This window comes from Phasianus colchicus, chromosome 1, assembly GCF_987193195.1.
Source record: "Phasianus colchicus chromosome 1, bPhaCol1.hap1.1, whole genome shotgun sequence".
Classification (NCBI taxonomy): domain Eukaryota; kingdom Metazoa; phylum Chordata; class Aves; order Galliformes; family Phasianidae; genus Phasianus; species Phasianus colchicus.
The window spans coordinates 166,074,382-166,080,822 of NC_143436.1; the positions used below are offsets into that span (position 1 = coordinate 166,074,382).

General features: G+C 37.8%; 1 long non-coding RNA gene across 1 annotated transcript; it reads left to right on the forward strand.

The window, feature by feature from the left end:
* The first annotated feature begins 1,339 nt into the window (after positions 1-1,339).
* Positions 1,340-6,051, forward strand: LOC116244115 (uncharacterized). Its single transcript, XR_004170110.2, has 3 exons — positions 1,340-1,475; positions 5,013-5,131; positions 5,761-6,051. It is a non-coding gene; the product is annotated as an uncharacterized LOC116244115 (long non-coding RNA).
* The last annotated feature ends 390 nt before the right edge of the window (positions 6,052-6,441 follow it).

Consider the following 6,441-nt stretch of genomic DNA (forward strand, 5'->3'; position numbering starts at 1 on the left):
CTGACACCAAACTGTCAAAATGTATACATAGTTAACCACCAAAGACTAACTGACCTTACTTTTTGTGTCCTAATTAGCACCTCTTCCTTCTGTCGACAGCTAAGTTACTACTTGCATTAGAGCCTAAGATACTTTCATTCCTACCGGCCAAATTGTTTCCACAGATCATCTATCACCACCTGAATGCCTAATATGGCCATGGTTTTCCTCAGGTAACAGCATTTCCTGCTTACTCCACCTATAAATCTCTGACATGGTTTGAAATAATTTTATCTCTATTTTGTCTTTACCTCTTTTATCAATTAGATACAGCAGCATTTTAGTCAGAGGAAATTAGTATGTACTTTGAGATTAATAGATCTTCCTTCCACCTTCCAATTTAAACTGATTGAGCAACTTTTCACCTCCTTTCTTCTTTGTGCTAATGATTTGTGCTGCATGTGACACATGTAGAATATCCACAATCATTGAATGATCTAGTTCTACAATTCTCTTCATTTTCTTCCTTTTTCTCTTTTTTCTTCATTATTTTGATTATTCCCACATGCGTTGTATTAGATACAAGCAGGAAAGAGAGGGAAAGAACTTTGAGTGGTCCTGTGTGGAGCCAAGGGTTGACTCACTGAACTTTATGTGTCCCTTCCAACTCATAATATTCTATGATTCTAATACTCTAATAAATGAAATGGTTAACATCCTCCAGCAACATCCTGTTCTTAAGCTTTTGCTCTTTTCAAAACATAAAGCACCAAAGCATGTCCACCAGAAACAGAAATGTTTGAATTTTCTGTTACAGCCAGAATCTTTGATCCAAAGAAATGCATGGCCATCTTTCTGAGCCAAAAGCAAACTCAGCAAAATAGGAGAAAGACCCAGATTTAATTTGAGAAATGGAGCCATTCTGACAATAAGAGTTAACAGAAAGCCATTAAACCATATTGATTAACTGAACTAATAACTGATTTGAATTAGAAAAAGAAAGAAAAAAAAATAAAGGTTTAAATTGTCATGGCTGGAAGGAGTTTTTGGCTTCCTCTTGATTTTACCGTTGTCTTTGTGGACAGGCTGTATGTGTGCAGTGGAAGAAACCACTTGGGATCATCTAATCCAATATCCCTTCTTTAAGCTGAGTCACCAAGAACACATTTCCTTGGATCACAATGAGACATTGAGACAGGTCTTGAACACCTCCACAGAAGAAGTCTCCACAGCCTCTCTGGGCAGTGTGTTCCAGTACTTTGTCACTCTCACAGTGAAGATGTTTTCATGTGCAGATGGAACTGTCTGTGTTCCAGTCTGACACTGTTGCCCTTTTTCCTGTTGCTAGGATCCACAGCAAACCACCTGGCCCCATCCCACTGATACTCTCCCTTAAAATATTTGTACACTTTAATAAGATCCCTTATCTATCTTTTCCAGTCTAAACAGGCCCAGGCAATACAAAAGGAAGAATGTATTCTGCTCTATGTTTCAAGGTAGGGAACCAGAAACAGAGGAAGCAAGAAAAATCTCCTAGACAGTGTTTATGCTGTATCGTGCTTCTTTGATAGCGCCGTTTGTAAAATTACCTTAGACAGGCAAACTCCTTGAAAACTTGAAGGCATAGTGCAAAGCAAACAGTCTCATCATAGTTAGATAGATGCAGTTACACAGCAGGCGCGTGGCAGCAGAACTCACAGCTCCTTTCTCTGGAGAAAGGCATGCAGCACTAAAAACAGTAACAAGCTTTTAGCAAAGATGCCACTGATGACCTGTTTTATCAAAGTGACAGACTAGCTGCAGTGTTGCCGAAACTGTAGGTTTCTTTCTTTAATTTCCAATCCAACTGCCCCATTTCAAAGAAAACACATAGCATCAAGTGAATACAAAGACAGCGATCCCATAGAGCTTCTTCTGATAAGGGCTGCCAAAAACACAGGGGAAAAAATGTCTTCTTTGATTTAGTTGCATACTGTTTTTCTGCAGGTTGCTTTTGTTTGTTTGCTTGTTTGTTTGTTTATAAAGAACCCTTCACTGATATGCTTCAACTACACAACTGCTGGAGTAAAGGCACAGATTCTCCCAAACGACAGTCTGTATCTGAAAACAGAAGTTGAATAATTGACACTAAAAATAAAAACAATTGTTTTCATTTAGAAGTTTTTGTCCTCTGAGATAAACACAGAAGAAAGACAGATTTCTCAAACATGAGTCTTTGAAAGTAAGTTTAGCATATTTTTTTAATTTTTTTTATAAATAACTTTCCAACAAAAAATGGGAGCTCTTTAACCTTATTTGACAGAGTATCTCAAATATAAAATTTGTTATTTACTAGACTTCCTCTAGATAAAGGGAGGAAAACCAAAGAAGTACCCTGATTCTGTCTTTGAAAAAGTCTATAACATTTAGCTGCAGATATACTTCTGGCATAGTTTCGAATGCTGATTTCAACTGAGTGTATTCATTGGGATATAAGTCTCTATTTTCCAGTTCAGTGCTGCATAGAAGACTCTGCTCATTTGCTGTGGTTTGAGCAGTTTTGGTATGCTGTTATATCATCATGCAGAGGCAATGCAGGGATAGTTAGGCTTTCTAAAGAACGTACAACTCCCTGCCTTGGAGATGCTGCAAATTGAAAACTACAGTATTAATGCGTGTAAATAGATAGATAGATAGATAGATAGATAGATAGATAGATAGATAGATAAATGTAAGAAAGAAGAAAGGAAGAAGGTTTCCTTCTCACCTTATCGTTCGAAGGTACCTTAAAGATCATATGCCCCTGTCATAGGCAGAGTTGTCACCAGCAGCTCAGGCCAGGGCCCCTTCAACTTGGCCTTGAATGCCTGCAGGGATGGGGCACCCACAACTTCTCTGGGCAGCTTGTACCAGTTCTTCACCACCCTCTCAGTTATTATTATTTTTTTTTTTTCCTAAAATCTAACTTAAATTTCTCTTCTTTTAGTTTAAAGACATTCTTCCTTGTCCTATCACTATCAGACTGTATAAAAAGTCAGTTCTCTTCTGCTTGTAAGCTCCCATCAAGTACAGGAAGACCTCAATGAGATCTCTCTGGAGCCTTCTCTTCTCCAAGCTAAACAAGCCCAGCTCCCCTCACCTTTCTTCACAGGAGAGGGTGCTCCAGCCCTCTGATCATCTTTGCGGCCTTTCTCTGGACTCAATCCAACAGGTCTGTGTCTTTCTCATTCTGGACACCCTAGAGCTGAACATAGTATTTCTCACAAGAGAAGAGTAGAGGGGGACAATGCCATCCCTCTCCCTGCTGGCCCCCCCTCTGTTGATGCAGCCCACAGTACAGTTGGCTTTCCAGACTGCAAGAGCACACTTCTGGTTCATGTCCAGCTTCTCCCTCATTAGGACCCCCCAAGTCCTCCACAGTGCAGTTCTGTACCCCTATCCAGGATTGTTCTGATCCATGCAGAGAACACTGTGCTTGGCCTTGCTGAACTCCAATATATTTAGAAAGGTTCATTTCTCAAGACTGTCCATTCATTCAACTGGTCTGTTCTCCTTCTGTCTGGTTCCCAGTTTACAGGGATTGCAGATAATACTACCTGTCCTCTCTATCCTTTCTGCGTCTTCCCAAGGGACATAAAGTCTTTCTTGATTTTTTTTAATGTTTCCTAGTTGCAGTCTCCTACATCTTGAAAGGAGTGATGAGCAGTCCTTTATCATACCTGTAAGGTAGATTCTTTCTGGTGTTCCTGGACTGTGAAACAGTATGCTGGAAGAAAATGCTGGCTACTATTCAAAGTTTTTATAAGTACACACTTATTCAATCTGAACTATGAAAGCATTTTATGTGGGAGCTGCTGGCATTTCTGTCCCATGGTAAGTGGTCTTAATCTGTCTTAATACTATCATAGGCTCCTCTTGCCTAGAATGTTGCTTAGGAAACTATGTATGTATGGGATGAGGTCTCACAAAAGTCAGCATTGTATCTGGGTTATTTATTTTTCTCTTGAAAGAAGTGCCCATCCAATGCCTTAGGCAAATGTGCATAAAACTTGAAGCAATCCCATCAGTGTTTCCTGAGGTAACCGAGCAGCTGGTCTGAACAGGAACAGCTTTCACTTGGGATCTTGATTGTTCCCAGTGCAGCTCTTTTCCTCCCACAAAGGTGCATCTCAGCAGACCTGCTGAAAGTCTTACATAACATACAGGCTCTCATGGCAAACTGGTCTCCAAATCTGCTTTTAGCTTCTGTGGCAGTTTTACTACTCTAGAGATTTCTGAGCTTCTGTACTTTGCTCTTACAGAGAGAGGTATGGTGGGCAGGATAAACACAAGAAGTAGCAAAACAGTGGTGCATATGAACCTGGCAGTGAAGAAGAGCAGAAGGGGAGTTAAAAGATGGATTTTTTTCAGAAGATAAGAGGACTCAGATGTCTGTATAAAAAAAGAAAGAACTCCTCTTGAAACATGCTTTTGCCTCACCTCTGCCAATAAGCATAAATGGGAATCAAACATCTGGAGCTATTTTATGCCTGAAGTTTGAAATTTATTAAAAAAAAAAAAAAAAAACAACACACAAAAAACCAAAACAAACAAACAATCAAAAACCCCAAACCTTTAAAAATGTTGTCACCTTGCATCTGATCTTCTGATCTGAGTGCCTTATGAAAAAAAAAAAAAAAAAAAAAGCCAGCTAAAGAAAAGTTGGTATCCCTTTGTTAGAGAGACAGGAGACTATCCTTGTGTTTTGAGGCTCACACAGCTATAGAAGTTATTCATATATTCACGTTGCAAAAGTCAAATCAGCCTTAATTATAGTAGTAATCTGGTGGCAGATTTCTTTGTCATCATATTAAATGATTACATTTATATAAGCTCAGTAAGAATAGTCTGGTGGAATGGGATTTTGATCCAGTTTTAATTTACCTGAATGTAGATGTTTAAAGAAAAAAAATAGGTATGTGAATTTCCATTTAAATACAGTCATTGAAGTCCAGAGAACAAATCAACAAACCAAACTCCAAGTCTCCATAAAGACATACTGAATTGTTTTCCAGGCTCCTCAGACTGTCCGTCCTCCCAGAGCTCCAGAGCACCACAGGATGATCTCACCTTGTGCTCATGAGTCACTGATTTCAGAAGCTGTGTCTTTCTCCTACCCCTCAGCAATACACCTGTACGTAGACACAAAATTCAATATGTATAAAGTATTTTCAATATAGCTTAGTATAGTGAGGTAGGTCAAGATTACTGAGAGAAGATAGACGGAGGCAGCCTAATTTCAGGGCAACAGCCTTTTAGCTTAAGGGACTTAGCCTCAGACTAATCTCTCTGCTTAGACCTCAAATAGAATTAGCTGAATTTTCAGAGGGGGGGAGTACTATCAGTTCTGGTGAGATCAATGTTTGCTATTACAGACTAAGGAAAGTTTTAGAAATAGCTTGGGCAACAGATCTAACTGCAAAAGAAATAACAATGTTTATTTCAAAATCAAAATAATTATATACATACTCACAGTTGATGGTGTAAAATCAGACCCTGGAAAGCTAGAATAATCCTTCTATGCAGAGCAATATTTAAAAATCCGTAAAAGATCTCTGTTAATTCATATTTCAGGAACAATAATTAATGATAATAATAATAATAAATATAAGGAAACTTACACAAATTGAAAAAATCTTAATGGATGGAATTTCATGAGAAAACATCAAATCTTAAAGAGACACAGCATCTTATGATAATCTCAGCAAGAGAGCTCCAGGACTGTCTTGCAATTTTTTTTTTTATTATTTTTTTTTTTGGCAGGGGCAAAAAGAAGAATAATTTCTTATGCATCCAGGCAAAGGAGCCAGTAACATGCAAATGTGCACACAGAAGAAAAGAGGTGCCTGGAAGTGAAACCGTTTATGGATGTGAGGCTTTCCATTATCATATTTGTGGATCTACATTTAACTGAAGAATCAGACCATCAAACATCATTGCTGTCTTAATAAACAGTGTGAAGAATGTACCTTCCTCCGTACCAAGAATACTATTAATATTGCATGAAAATTATCTACAGATTGTCTGTTCATATATTCATGTCTATGTACACATACAATTATGCAGCTAGCATGGCTTTTTTTTTTTTTTTTTCATTCTGATATAAGTCACATTTACGTTTTAAAGTCATTGCAGATCTAAGGGTAAATGAGAGGAGAATAAAGCTTTTTTTTTCTTTTTTTTTTTTTTCCTTGTTTTAGTTTGATTTTTTTCTTTTTTTGTTGTTGTTGTTTATTTGTTTTCTGGGTTTGAAGCCAAATCTTTGTCTAGCAGAAATTTGTGATTTGAAATATGTATATGTTGGTCATATAATTTTTCCCTTTTTTCAGTTATATATAAAAAGCTGTCAAAAGCACTGCGGTCTTAACTTCAGCCTTTCTAATGTTGGCACAAATTAGTATTCATTTAATTCCACATGGGAAAGTGAGTTAATCAGAGCACATT